This window comes from Cydia amplana, chromosome 4 (assembly GCF_948474715.1).
Source record: "Cydia amplana chromosome 4, ilCydAmpl1.1, whole genome shotgun sequence".
NCBI lineage: Eukaryota > Metazoa > Arthropoda > Insecta > Lepidoptera > Tortricidae > Cydia > Cydia amplana.
The window spans coordinates 8,375,883-8,391,944 of NC_086072.1; the positions used below are offsets into that span (position 1 = coordinate 8,375,883).

Below are 16,062 nucleotides of genomic sequence, written 5' to 3' on the forward strand. Positions count from 1 at the left end.
CGTAAGTATGTCAGGATGTTCGCGGGCTCCGCACGGTTCCATGTTTATCGCCTATCACTATGCGCGTCCCTTTCGCACTTACATACTTGTTAGAACGTGCGACAGGCATGGTGACAAGCGATATAAACGCGACCGTGCTACGGGGGCAGCTTTACATTTCGCAATTATCAACAGATTTTCGTGAAATTTTGTGAGCAGGCTTAGGCTTTTTTAAGTTGATTTTTTTGTCGATTCAGTTTTTTTGTTTGAATATACAATACATTGTTTGACTGTTTTAAAACCATACTGAGTCACATAACCAGCACAGTTCTGCCTCATCATAACCACGCCACGCCACACTCGCAATTCGCTGGCATTAGGTACCTAAGTATTCCATGATTGATCTTTTGTAGTCGTGTTGTGTGAAGTATGTTCATAATTCACTTGGTAATAGATAAAGTATGTGACGCAGAGTATCCTCTTTGCACAGTCGCCGGCCCAAAGATGTTATTCGCCATAAGGCGTATGATTAAATTAGATCTCCGATTTCGCGTTAGTACGAGTGTCCAATCCCTGTCTCCCTGAGGAACATAGTTCGAGCTGGTAACCGCTAACAACTTTTAGTGTCTTGTTGGTATCATGCCTAGACCCTAAACTTGCCGAGAGACCAGTGGCGGATTTGCAGTCTTTGCCGCCCTAGGCCCCAGGCCCTGTAATGACAACATTGACTACTAGCCGCCCCTCTCTCAGCACCCATATGTGTAGACTGCCGCCCCTAATGTCTTGCCGCCCTAGGCACGGACCTACTGGGCCTTAGAGCAAATCCGCCACTGCGAGAGACTGTGACTGTGGCGCAGGCCATCTACTTCAGCGTTTTTGAATTAGGCAGTATCTCGTTTCCGTCAATGTTCTTGTTTTTATTATTGTTTTGATTATAACAGAGTGGTTTTATCATAATATTCATAATAGGTAAAATAAATACGTAGGTTTAATTGTAGAACATTGATGGTGTGATAATTTACCTCCCTACTAATAGCCACCTACCTGGATGTAGGTATGTAATAGAAATAAACTGACGTGTAGGTACTAAGTACATATAGTGAGGGTGTTAAGTGAAATGACCTTTTTTTGCTTGATTAAAGCATGAAACTTGGCACAGTTGTTCCTTATATCAAAATAAGCCGATTAAGATCGGTAGCCTGAGGGAGCCCCCGCTTAAGCCCGAGAGGGGGGGGGGTCAAGTAGCGCCCCGCCCGGCTTCATTCTAAAAATTCTAACAGGCCCCGTTTAGCTAATAGGTCATATTTGGTATCAATTTCGGATAAATAAATAACGTAGAATTCATTTCTGGTATAAAAAATTGCAATTTGTTGAAAAAAATAATAAAAAAACACAAAAAATCTAATTTTTCAAGTGTAATTTTTGTTTTTTATTTATTGTCAAAATTAAACTGCTTGGTTTTTCTACATACAAAAAATATGACAATAAAGCCTATTTACTGCAGATTTTAAAAACATAACTTTTACTAACTTTTATTAAAAGAAAATTGCATAAAAAAAACTTATATCGTCTCGCGCCGGTGAATATCTTTTTACCGACATCGGCATCGATATAGACAACATCCGAAGTGCACACTCTGGAGACCGATTAAATGTATTGTTTATTGTTGTAGATTCTATTATAAAGATAGAAAAGCGTACAATTTTTTTTAATGTGTCGTTCAGTGAAAAAGGGACCTTAAAAAAATTATCACAGCCAGCCTCGTGTTTGTATAGAAGCATACTCGTATTTAGTTAGTGCCAACCACTCCATGGACTCCATGGTCCCTGTTCTCAATTAATAAGAAGTAAACTGTAAGTATTCTTTAATATACTTGCTTATTACATTATACCACACTTTAATTTTGCGTCTTGTGTATTAATACAGTTCCTTCCCCCGACACATGAATGGGTACATTTCGTCATTCACGTATATATGTCAGTTTCAACCATATTCTGGCCACAGTAGGGTTGTCAGAACAGTTTGGAAACAGTCGTCTGCTCCTTGCTTTCATTCCCAAGAAGACGGACTGAGCAAGTTTAAAGAGGAACTAAAGTCTGACCCCAAACATATAATCCTATCCTGATAAGGCTGCTTCTATTTCAGTAGTCGATTCATGTAAATAATTATTTCGGGCATTTTTTAATTATTTAGCAACGGCTTTATCTGTAAGTATCACTTTACTTTGCTTTACAAGGTTATTTCACCTATCATCATATAAAGGTATAATAAAGTTTTGGCGAATGCTATTTATTTACTGATATTGCTCCATCCTGTAGGAGCTTGAATCCTTGTATCGGCCAGGCTAAAAAGGGTCCATGCTTAGATCTCACTTTTATACACCTTATATTAAATGGGGAACCCGGGTTCAAATTCTAGAAGGCATTTATTTGTCTGTTTATCGTGAATACTTGTTCCTGAATTACCTATGGATGTTTTGAGTGTATGTATCAAATATATATGATATATATCATGTAGTACCCACATCACAAGTCTTATTGAGCTTACAGTATTACATATTAGGTCGATCGAGAGAATGCTTGGAATACGAGTACGACTCCTGGTTTTTCAGGGCCCGATAGAAATAAATTAGAGTTTAATTTACCATGACGGTAAGCTTCACTTATAACCATCTTTTAGTGAAACTCATTTCTTTACCACTAGGTAAATTATTTTGAGACACTGTGTTGACAAAACTTCGAAGAGTTAAAAGTCCTTATTTATGCCATCGCGAAATTGTGTAGAGAAACATGTCACAAGTAATGTTCCTCGTGAGATTCCGAATACTCCAAGAACCATGAAAAGTCCGATTCATTTAATATGATGGCCCTAGTTGCAGATGCTGTAAAACAGTCATTGCAAGGTATTGATACGCACAGTAGACACGAACGTAGTCATAGCAGCTAGACTAGATTCATGCGTACGAATATTTCCCCAACTACAGGAATTGTGGGCTCACGTTGACACAGTGGAAAACACAATTATATCACATGACACACCATTTCATCCAGGTCAGGGAATTATATTTTAAGCTAATAAAATTATCTATTCTATAAGCTAAGTAAACTATATTTTATTTACCCTAAAAGAGCGGAAGTCTTACCCCTGTTTCGAGCATTCAGTGGAAAGGGGAGAAAAAGTGAATTCGAAGCATGGAATCTGTTCAGAGTTCATCCAAACCACTACAAGGATTCAAGCTCTTACAAGATGGAGCAATAGCAGTGGCTAAAAGCATTCCCCTAAAATACTAAAATGTTATTATATGATCGGTAATAAGTGCAATATTGAAGAAGGCAAGTTATACCGGGATATTGAAATGAAGAGTTGTATAATGTTATACCTGTTCTATGAGATTAAGTCACTGCTAAATTATTTTATTATTAAATTCCATAATGTATACCTACTTCTAACAAAAGGGAGCCATATAAATGCCCTATTACGCGCAGTGTACCGAGGGGTTGATGTTTAGGTTCAGACGTTAGTTCGTCGTCAAACTTGCTCAGTCCGTCAGACTTCTTGGCAATGGAAGCAAGAAGCAGACGACGGGTTCCACACTGGTCTGACACCTGCTTTGGTCAGAATATGGTTGAAACTGACCAGAAGTAAATGCAAACAGGAATAAAAAACGCGATGCAACTACATGAATGATGAAATGTACGCATTTATGTGTCTGGGGAAGGAACTGTATTACGACACAAGACGCAAAATTAAAGTGTGGTAGGGTAATTCGCCAGTAACTGGCCACTTTTAGTAACTGGCCACCCAAAACCAAAAATTCTGTTTAGGCTAGCCAGTGGCCAGTTATTGAAAGCTGGCCAGTTTTTGGAACCTTATACTAAAATGAATTCTGTTTATAGGTGAATAGAATTCATTTTTAGTTTAGAGCGGCTAGTTATTAAAGCGGCCAGTTACTGGCAAATTATTCTATAATGTAATAAGTAAGTAGATTAAATAATACTTACAGTTTACTTCTTATTCATTGAAAACAGGGACCATGGAGTCCATGGAGTGGTTGAAATTAACTATGCTTCTATACAAAAGAGAGGCTCTATGAAACATTTTTCCAAGGTCCCTTTTTTCACTGAACGACACATTTTTTTTCTAATCAAATATTATGTACGGCTTTCTATCTTTAATATATGATCTACAATAATAAACAACACATTTAGTCGGTCTCCAGAGTGTGTACTTCGGATGTTGTCTATATCGATGCCTATGTCGGTAACAAGATATTCACCGGCGCGGGACGATATATGTTTTTTAATGCAATTTCTTTTTCATAAAGGTAAGTAAAAGTTATGTTTTTAAAATCTACATTAAATAGTCTTTATCGTCATATTTTTTGTATGTAGAAAAACCAAGCAGTTTAATTTTGACAATAAATAAAAAACAAAAATTATACTTGAAAAATTAGATTTTTTGTGTTTTTTTATTATTTTTTTCAACAAATTGCAATTTTTTATACCAGAAATGAATTCTACGTTATTGATTTATCCGAAATTGATACCAAATATGACCTATTAGCTAAACGGGGCCTATTAGAATTTTTAGAATGAAGCCGGGCGGGGCGCTACTTGACCCCCCCCCTCTCGGGCTTAAGCGGGGGGTCCCTCGGGCTACCGATCTTAATCGGCTTATTTTGATATAAGGAACAACTGTGCCAAGTTTCATGCTTTAATCAAGCAAAAAAAGGTTTGACCTTTTTTTGTTACTTAAAACCTTAACTAATACAGTTATATGATACCTACAGGTTACTTTTATTTTTTTGGTTAGTGGGTGTAAGTACCTACTCGTATTGTGTGCCTATAGAGAAACGCACCTTGGTTACAAATTGCAAAACTGCCTATCATAACGTAGGTCGTACATAATCTTACTGCTGCCATAAAACTTTGCATACAACCATTCAATACGTGTTTATCTATGCTTAATATGGTGCCCTTACCCAATGTCAAAGACGAACACAAAAACACCTAGTTACTTTACGTAGTAGGTAATACTTACATGGCAGTCTGGTAGACCGGTGCTAAATAAGTAGATAAAACTAATAATTTATGTCTAATGTCAGTCGCGAGAAATTGAAAACATAACAGGCTTTGCGAGTTAGTACTAAAAGTACCACAGGCGGTCTAGCATTGAGTTGCGTTCTCGCGCGCGAGTCCATACTTGAAGTCGCGCTAGATGTATGGAGTCGCGCGCGAGAACGCATCTCATGCTAGCAGGTCTGGTTTACCTGCATAGAAAAGCAAAGCAACCTTTCACTGCGTTAAGAGGCTTGGATCCGTTGTTGATGTTATGATAAATGGGCGCAAGAGTCGATGTCGCAGCGCTGTGCTGCCTTACATCTACCGAGTATTTGTGTCAGAGGAACCACTATAAGTGTAGCCATGGTCCGTAAAAACGAGAAGTAATTGGAAATTATATATATGCTGAGGCCAATGCTCGCTTGCAGTTTGTTAGTCAATAGGCTTCCTGCGCGAGAGGGGAGCCTCGCAGCAGCGCTAGCGTCGCTAGTGCTGTGCAAACTTTCCAACCGCGTACGCGCGCAACTCAACGCGAAAAACGCCGCGCCCGCGACGTTCGCCATACGAAATTTATTTACGTTTCTTTAAAAACATAACAATAATCAAAACCATGTTTAATGAATCTCAAAATTTATGAATCCGTGCAGAAACCCTCGAGTTATCCGTGAAGGCAGTTTCAGAACATTTCCTTCAGTGTGAAAATAGTTATCGCGTTGTTGTATGATAAGGTTTCCTAATTTTAAACTACGGTAAGTTGTTATTCCATAATTTTACCAACCACCATTTATCTCCAGCACCATTAAAATAAAGCATTAGGTACTTTCTTTTTAAGCTCTACAAAAGAAGTAAAATGAAATTTATGTACCTAGTTAGGTAACTAATACTTTTACTGATTGTAAAAGATAATCACTTAATATAATCACGTATACTTACCTATGTAAAACCTACTGAGGGTGAGGGATGAGGGGCAGTTTAACCACTTAGTCCCACTGGCACCATTCCACTAACCCGGGGTTAACCGTTTAAACCTGGAGTTACCATGGTTACCAGTACACGTTGACACAGGGTTAATGGGTTAGTGTGCCTTATAGGCAGCGCGTAATAGTAGCGGGCAGAGCTAATATTATATAGTAATTGAATAAATAATACTTAGTATACAAACTCCTTTGCATTCGGAAATCTAGATTGCTCTTTATATGTAGGGTTTAGTTGCCGCTGGTAAACACATTGATAAAACATACAAAAAAAAGACCAGTTTGAAATATGTATTGTAAGCATCAGCTAAGTATCGCGGTATGGAAAGACCGACCGTCAGCTCAGCTAATCTATCAGGATTAGTTGACGGTCTTTCCATACCGCGATAGATACAGCCGGCTACCCTGGCCCCATGCCTGGGGCGGCCGGCTGAAGATTTTTTATTTAAAATCACAATAACATTTATCTATCATCTCACGTGTTTAATGTTAAATAAAACTATCAAAAACATTAACTCGAACCGACTAAATACACGTTTAGACGCAAACAATCCTCCTCTTTTTATAAGGTCGGTTTAAAATAGCCAATGATGTCATCCACATCATAAAAACCGAATCATATTGACAAATTTAACTTACACATAAAAAAATACATAGGTAAAAAAAAAATTGTTTATTTCGGACCAACATAATCCAAAGGTGAGACATAACGGTATATAAACATTATAAGTTATAAGTACTCGTAAGTACTCCGATAGGGTCCTGCCGCTCTGAATCTCTTTGGAGACCTTTCAAAGAGACTCAGGAACGCAACAGTTACCTGGCTCAACGCATCAGTCTGGTAGTTCAGCGGGGTAACGCAGCCAGCATTATTTTCGGAACCTTGGCGCAGGGGTCTTTTTAGGGTTCCGTAGCCAAATGGCAAAAAACGGAACCCTTATAGATTCGTCATGTCTGTCTGTCTGTCTGTCTGTCTGCCCGTCTGTCCGTCTGTCCGTCCGTATGTCACAGCCACTTTTTTCCGAAACTATAAGAACTATACTGTTGAAACTTGGTGAGTAGATGTATTCTGTGAACCGCATTTAGATTTTCACACAATAATTGAAAAAAAAAAACAATTTTTTTGGGGGTTGCCCATACTTAGAACTGAATTAAAAGAATTTTTTTTTTCATCAAACCCATACGTGTACGTGTGGGGTATCTATGGATAGGTCTTCAAAAATCATATTGATGTTTCTAATATCATTTTTTTCTAAACTGAATAGTTTGCGCGAGAGACACTTCCAAAGTGGTAAAATGTGTGTCCCCTGTAACTTCTAAAATAAAAGAATGATAAAACTAAAAAAAATATATGATGTACATTACCATGCAAACTTCCACCGAAAATTGGTTTGAACAAGATCTAGTAAGTAGTTTTTTTAATACGTTATAAATCCCCTAAATACGGAACCCTTCATGGGCGAGTCCGACTCGCACTTGGCCGCTTTTTAGATTTAGTTTAGTTTAGTGTAGTTTTCTTTCTATATTTAGATTAATTGTCATTTTAGGTTGTTTTCATTTATTGTTTTTGACGTTTTTGTACCTTATATTATACAGGGTGTTTGGTTACATCGTTTGCCAACTTAAAACGGCAGATGGTTGAGTAATTTGCTATCTTCTCATGCCTGGAATAAAAAATTGCGCACGTTCTTTTTTTCAGCTCTATGCCAGTTTTTCGCAAATTTCAAATTGTTATTTGCGCAGTAGTAAAAAAAAACCATGGCCTATTTTTAGGGTTCCGTAGCCAAATGGCAAAAAACGGAATCCTTATGGATTCGTCATGTCTGTCTGTCTGTCTGTCCGTCTGTCCGTCCATATGTCACAGCCACTTTTTTCCGAAACTATAAGAACTATACTGTTGAAACTTGGTAAGTAGATGTATTCTGTGAACCGCATTAAGATTTTCACACAAAAAAAAACAATAAATTATGGGGGTTCCTCATACTTAGAACTGAAACTCAAAAATTTTTTTTTCATCAAACCCATACGTGTGGGGTATCTATCAGTGGCGGCGCGTCCATAAAAGCCGATTCCCACCGGCTTGCCTGCTTTTGGACGTTTGAGCAGAGTTCTAAAGGAAATATGTAAGCCAAATTAGCCCCGGCTTGCCTATGGATATGTTTGCCGCCACTGGTATCTATAGATAGGTCTCTATAGATCTATGGATAGGTCTTCAAAAATGATATTGAGGTTTCTAATATCATTTTTTTCTAAACTGAATAGTTTGTGCGAGAGACACTTCCAAAGTAGTAAAATATGTGCCCCCCCCCCCCTGTAACTTCTAAAATAAGAGAATGGTATAACTAAAAAAAATATATGATGTACATTACCATGCTTCAAACTTCCACCGAAAATTGGTTTGAACGAGATCTAGTAAGTAGTTTTTTTTAATACGTCATAAAATAACTCAACCTATCTGCCGTTTGAATTTGGCAAACGATGTACCGAACAACCTGTATTTATTTATTTATTTAAATCTATTCTATCTATAGATCGTCAAGCAAATCTTGTCAGTAGAAAAAGGCGCGAAATTCAAATTTTCTATGGGACGATATCCCTTCGCGCCTAAATTTTTCAAATTTGCCGCCTTTTTCTACTGACAAGATCTGCTTGACCCAGTATAAGTAAGAAGTTTTAAAAAACCCCCCGTATATGAACTTGATCAATATACAAGAGAACGGTGTCCTTACATACTAACATACATTATACATACATATATACCTTTACGTATAACCGTACCTAAGTATACATACCAATTAACTTGATACATACCTACATAAACTACTGTTTAATTTAATGTAAGTAGAGGGCAGATTTGAACCTACTTGTTTCACAGTTACACAGCAGGCTCCTAGACCAACCGGTCTACCAGGACTTAGGTTCTAAATTAAGAGAAATGTAGGAATGCTATGCTGGTACTATAAATAACTTACGTAGGTACACTTAATAGCTAGGGAAATTGTTTAGAAATGTAAAGTTGTTATTGCTTAAGATTTGCACAGTTGACCTGGCTACTTGGTGAGACGGTGAATCAAGTTACTTATTGCAATATAATAATTGCAATATAATAATATCATAATATATTATGATTAGCAGGGCTTATACTTTGTATGCTATTTGACTTAGTTGCTTGACAATAATTGTTTTTTATTTTTATTCATTTGTTTATTGCGTGAAATCAATTCATCAGATTATAGTCAGTGATTTTGGAGTCCTTACACTATAATAACTACTTTAATTTAAATTTATGGTTTACTTAAAACTGAAGTGCTCGTATCGTAGGTACAGTTCTTACACTTCTTACAGGTTAGGTACTTCAATTTTTTTCGAAAAGTGGAATCTTGAGCATTGCGAGGGTTTTAAGGAACGAGGGTTAACAAACTTTGCTACCGAGTGAAACACAAAAATGTTCACCACACCAACGCGAGGAATATACTAATACCTAGGTAAAGTATTACAAATAAAATCTACGAGTACTACTGAGTGACTACTGCATGACTACTGAGAAAATGTTTGCCAATCGAAATCGATTCATTTCACGACGTGGGTTAGATTACCTACATTTTTAACGGACATTGACAGCTTATTTAAAAGAAAGTATCAAAATAGTCCCGTTGTTTGAATGGAATAACGCGCAAAAGTATTGACATCGTATTTGGCACCAACTGTGTAAGTAATTGATTACTTACACAGTTGCCGCAGGTGTCAGATGTAATAGCGAACAATGTGACTACTTAATAATTTGTAGAGATTACTTCTCCCGACTCTACATTCCGGCACGTCTTCGTCTTCAAGCATGTTTTAACACTTAATTATTAATCATTAAGTACGAAGATAAGGTATACATGAACAACATAATTTAACCACTGTAAATAAATATACATACACACCTGGGTCACACACATTTTTTAGCAAACTCGTTCGCGTCTTTCCTGTAGACATCGCAAATTTAATGGAACCTAAAGCTTAATATTTACGCTACACCTTTACAGGCGGGATAATTTTTTTCAGTACTAGACACTCAAATAAGAAAAACGGGATATCTAATATGTATCAGACTCGTTAAATTTGGTTGTATTGTCCACAGAAGTGAAAATTTCAGAACACCTCTTACAACCTTATCAGAAGAAAATATTTACTTAAGTTCTTAGGTTGTCACTGTGACCTATGTCGGTATCTGTCTCGGTTTTGAATTAGTAGGTAGTACGCGGCGTGGTAGTACATATTATTATTTATTATTATTGGGGGTGTTGTGGGCCTTTGGATGCCACTTCGACCAAGCTGTGATCTAATGTAACGCCCTTTAAAGTTCACTACTAATGCCCGTTGAATCCAGGAAATTCCAGATTCTTTGGGCCGTAATCGTAATGCTCTGTACCGCATAGGGTTCCAGTATGTGTCGCCCTAGGTAGGTACTTCCTTTGGACATTAGTGGTCCGCAGGAACAGAGAATGTGCATAGCAGTCTCCTCTGACTCCTGGCAGAACCTGCATGTCGCATCTTGTTTTTTCCCTATTTGGAACATGTGTTTGTTCAACTTGCAGTGGCGTGGTAGTATGTACTTATAGTTAAAGATATACAAATATGTATTAGATTGAGCCACAAGGGAGCAAAATGGTAGTTTATTCATCGACATACTCTACCGTTAAAATGTCATTTAAGTATGTATTGATTCAATAATTATATGTATGTACGTACATACGTACGTACGAGTACCTATACATATGTGCCTGTGATTGGGCAAAAAAGGTTTCGTTAGTTTGGGCTAATATCAGGCAAACTGTTCGGTTTGGGCTGATGGGGTGAAAATTCACCTGATCCTATGAGATGGATCCTATGGTATGGTGGCTGAAACTAACAAATAATATATATCATATTATGTGTGTGTGATCATGACGTTAACGGTATTCCGTATATAGGAACCTATTGCGGTAGGTAGTAGGTATAATGCCTCGTCACCGTTTCTCAAGTCAAATGGGCCCCAGCCATTTAGATGACGATGAACTTATTTACTAGTTTTAGTTCATGATTTCTAATAAGACTAGACAGGTCACGTCGACTTCGACTACCTACTGTGCTATATGTTTGATCGAGTTCCTAGCCTAAATAAAGGAATAGCGGTTCAGTGAGCGACTCGTCCGCGGACATGCGTATGCGTGTTCGTTTCGTACACATATAGGAGCAGATTGTTATGAGCTGTTTCAAGATGCCATTGTTCCTGCCTATTGTTCGCAGCACATTCGTGTGACCAAATGCACCATTAAAATTATAACTCTCAATGTTCCTATTTAAATCTGGGTAGTTCACGATTTCTTAATAGCATTGTTATTACTAATGATTTCGATTATCTGCACTCTACACCTAACAATACACTACCAACCTGCAAGATATGCTGGCGCTTAAACAGTCACAAATATATTGGATTCCTAAAATAAAAAGTAAAAACATTTTTTTATACATATGACACTGTGTGAGGTATATACCTCACACAGTGATTTACTCGTAGTTATGGTTGGAGGATATACGAATAGATAGATATGTCATATGATATATAGAACTATTTTACAAACAACAAAAAAAAACACGATCCCTGTGTGTATTTCACAATTGTAGCCGACTTTGAAAAAGGAGGAAGTCAAAAATTCGTAGTCTGTGCGGAAAGAGAAGAGTCGTGGAATGTATGGGGCCCAATACATTCCACGACTCTTCTCTTTCCGAACAGACTCTAGTAGTTATAGTAGAGAAATAGCTCTACAAGCGGACCCCAGGCTCCCATGAGCTGTGGCATAATGCCGGGACAACGCGAGGAAGATGATGACTTGATCATTGTATGTCCTGTGGCTTTGAGCGAAGTACGTGGTGGGCGAATACAAACGATCACAACACACGGCGTGGGAAAAATGTGAATTTTCATGGGATGACATCTTCGTACCGTTTGACAGCCGTAACCTGTCAGATAACTACTTAATGTCAGCCATGTCATACCTGTCATACACATTGGCGTGACTTTGTCGGATGGTGGCCAGTTATTAAATTTGTCCAAAACTTAATTATCTTTGTAGGTACATCGTATACCTATGTATGATATAACCGTGAAATCATAAAATTGGACGCGGTCGTATCAAAAACACCGTCATTCACGCACTAGTGCACCTTGATTATACCATCAGCTTAGACCGTAATCAAAACACGTTGGATGTCCATTTTGTGACTAAAATAGCCTTCATTATCGCAATTACAAGGACATAAACACATTAATTTATATTTTTAACAGAAACGTCTGCGATCGATGCTATTAAGCTTAGAATAAATTTAAACACATTATTTATCACACTTGCAAGCTTAGAGCATTTATGGTCTAAGCTTGCAAGTAAAGGCTGCATTTTCACGAACAGGGAGTAATAGTCGTTATAACTCTCAAGGGGGTTTATGATAATTTTTTAAAATTAAATTATGTATTAGGGTACCGTACCTCAAAAGGAAAAAACGGAACCCTTATTTTCAATTAGACTGCTTTAACTAACAGCTCTATCTATTCGTACGTATAGGTATAAGTAGGTATTTATTTTACTTCTTGTGTGTGACATGTGTACCTATGTATAAATTTTAATTGGTATTGCATTGTAAAATACCTATCTGTTATTAATTATACATTTACGTTCAGAATTAATTAAGATCTGCAGTTTGCAAATAATAAATATCAAACTGGTCGTAATGGGTTCGGTATTTAAGTTAATTGCGCTCTATATGGTTCTATTATGATGGTGAAGAAAGTAATAAACTTTTCATTGTTTCAGGTTCTCAAACTGCGTGAAATCTGCTTTAATGTACGACCACAAAAGATCAAGCTTACATGAGGGACGTCGGTTGAGGAAGAACAACCCCACGGAGGAGGCTCGCCTCCTGTGGAAATAAGATCGAATACATTTCTGTTCAAACTATAATCATTCAATATTTCAACATGAAGTTCGTACGCTCGTTCTTCAAACGGATCACCGACGATCTCAAACAAAAGAAATTGATACCTCTCAAGATATTATTTTTCGTTCATGCTTCAAGTGAGTATGTTAAACAGCTGTTAATAAAAGTTGCAACTATCGACTATACAGGGGTCAAATGTAGGATATAATTTTAACATAGGTATATTAGGTATATTATGTCGTAGTAAGTATTTACGTTAACAGGCGCCACCATTCGGTACGTTTTCGTATCTTAGGTACTTAGATACGAATGGAGGGGAAAACCCGTGTTTGTTTTTAGTACCCTAACCGGGTTCATCTTATAGCTTTTTTTTAAATATTTAGTTTTTTTCCCTACATTAGGAATATACCTAATTCAGCGGTTCTCAATATTTTTTTTGACGGAACCCTTTTGGAAAGCGAAATACTTGATGGAACCCTACAATAAAACAATAGTTTTTAGAAGTGTATTTTTTTATTAATAAGCATAATAATTATGCTTATTTTATTATTCTAAATTATTCTAAATTCTTGCGGAACTGTGAAAAATTACTTTACCTTTTGCTAACACTGAACAGAATAACATAGCTAGCAAACGTATATATTCATTAAACTTAAACTTGACCTTATGATTATGACTTTGAATCCGGTAGTTTTTTATTGATATCTTCGAGTTTAGATTAGACATCGTATTTTTTGTAAGCATTAGCAGACATTGTTTGTCCCTACATTTATCTATAAAATACATCTACCTACATAACTGCCTCTTATTCGAAAGGCTCTTTAATTGCTAACAATTCGAAAAATGAAAGTTAAATATAAAAGAGCGTAGCATCTCGCTACGCTCAAGATTTCTGAATTATTTAAATCACTCGCTGAACTCGTGACGCAAAATATTTATTTACTAAACATACCTATGTAACTCGAAGACGAACGACAAAATATTGTATAAATCCAGCTATATACCAAATTTTTTTTTACCTCTCTAATGTGAATTGTTCATTTGTTTTACCTCTGTAAATCGAGACCTCTACTCATTGACACGAACTTTTTGGCGTTTTCCTTGAGATTTGTGCTATTATGCGAGGTTCTACTTAGTACAAAATAAAAGTAAGAAGATGAACTAGCTCTTTTTGTTATAGCACTGTTCGTGCTGTACCCGTACCTGACGATCCACATGCGCGAGCTGGGCATCAACGTGGAGGAGACGGCCATCATGTCGGCCGTGACTCCCGTCGTGGCGATCGTGCTGCCACCGCTCGCCGGCATGCTGGCGGACAAGATTGGCAACTTCAGGGTCAGTCCTTGTAGTTACCTAATATTGCTTTCGGATAATTATCGGTGGAGCGATTAAGTCGCGTTGTACAATTTAATAAAATAACTTCATATTTCTCAGTATCATCTGTAGCTATCAGATTTTTTTTATCCATTTTCAGCAGCAAAGACAGTTAGTAATTAATTACAAAATTGCATCAATGGTAAAACAGTTGTTAAGTAAGAATAGGAACCACTAAAGTAAACGGGAAAACTATAATTAGGAACGTTTATGCTGTTAAATGGAAATTACTCGAGTGCCGTATCATTAAATCTATCTCGGGTGTCGTGTTTCGGAGGTTCCGGGGCAAACTGCCGAATCCGACACAGGAGCAGCCGATGCAACGGAGCCACGTCGTTTTATCGACTAAATAACTAGTGTTTAGTTTTAAGTTTATAAAATACATATGTATGTTAGTCTGTAAGGTATTTGTAATATGGGCCTTGTTGCCTGAATTAAATTTCTAAATAAAATAAAATAAAATTAAATACGGTTGATATGTATATCATCCAACTAAAATACAATATTGTTCAATATGTGGCAGATAAATTTAGGAAAAGATTTTGGCTAAGAAAACATTTCATTATAACACTTGTGCCAGAAATATTCGGGCAGTGATTTGGCGTAGCTATCATTAATTATTGGGTCAGCTGAATAGGTTGGAAGGTTTTGAAGTAACTGCACGGTGAATTTACGGCTTTTTGTGAAGGTCAAATACCTATACATATCTGGTAGCATTGAATGGCTCACATTGAAAACATGTATTTTTTGGGGTCGTTATGGTACATAGGGATCGCTTTGGGATACAATAACCTTTACCTTGCATTGTAGGTCCGTCCATTGTGCTCGCCGGAGTCGCGTGCGTCATGACCATTCAAAACACTCGCCAATCATTTTCTCACAGGCAGACCAGTATAAATTTAAACTCGAATTCATGTGCAATCTTGCAAATATCTGACTCATGTTACATCGGAGAAGAACGGAGCGCTTTATGAATGGCATATTAATTTCTCGCCCGGAAGAAGCACGCTACTATATGAATCGAACATAATACTTTTATAGTCGCGTTATACATACCTATGTACAAAACCGTTTCAATTGTCAAATAAATAGGACAATTATTACCCATACGTTTATTACGCTTATCAAAATGATTTAGTATAAATATAAGAACTTATACATTTAGGCATCATACCTACCTAAGTACTCTTGTTAGTGATGATCTTTAATCTTTAAACAGACTATTAACATTGAAGGCATAGATAAGCTATGTAATAGACAAAGCACAAAGCACCTACTTAGATGCCGTAACATTGTTTTAAATTTGTAAATCCGTAGTTGGGAAATCGTTTAATGTGTATTTGATAGTTAGATAAATAAGTAACCGAAGAAGTCTAGGCTAAAACCTACATACCAACTATATTATGTACCTATCAACAACTTACATTACGCTGTCATGATGACGAATAATGATGTTATCAAAGCAGTTTTCCGCCTGTGAACATGGTCATGGCTCCGCTAGGCCTCCATGGAGACCTTATTTATGCACAATGCGCGTCTTTATTTAATAGGTAGGTAGTTGTTGCCGAGGCTGCTAATCACGTATCACGCATTTAGCTTTTTGTGTCACACAATGCACGTACGCCTTTGTACGTCCAGAGCCTAAGAATAAAATGTGAGCTCATTTAAAAAATGTAGGCCCGTAGGCTTGTCCACCCATAGAAAATTTGAATTTC

The 16,062-nt window shown here is 37.1% G+C and overlaps 1 long non-coding RNA gene and 1 pseudogene across 1 annotated transcript; one reads left to right on the forward strand and one right to left on the reverse strand.

Annotated features, from left to right (window-relative positions):
* The first annotated feature begins 5,555 nt into the window (after positions 1–5,555).
* The window catches only part of LOC134663177 (uncharacterized), a 34,235-nt pseudogene continuing 23,728 nt past the window's right edge, over positions 5,556–16,062 (forward strand).
* On the reverse strand, positions 7,193–8,052 carry LOC134663228 (uncharacterized). Its single transcript, XR_010098131.1, has 2 exons — positions 8,011–8,052; positions 7,193–7,450 (listed from the first exon to the last, which is right to left on the reverse strand). It is a non-coding gene; the product is annotated as an uncharacterized LOC134663228 (long non-coding RNA).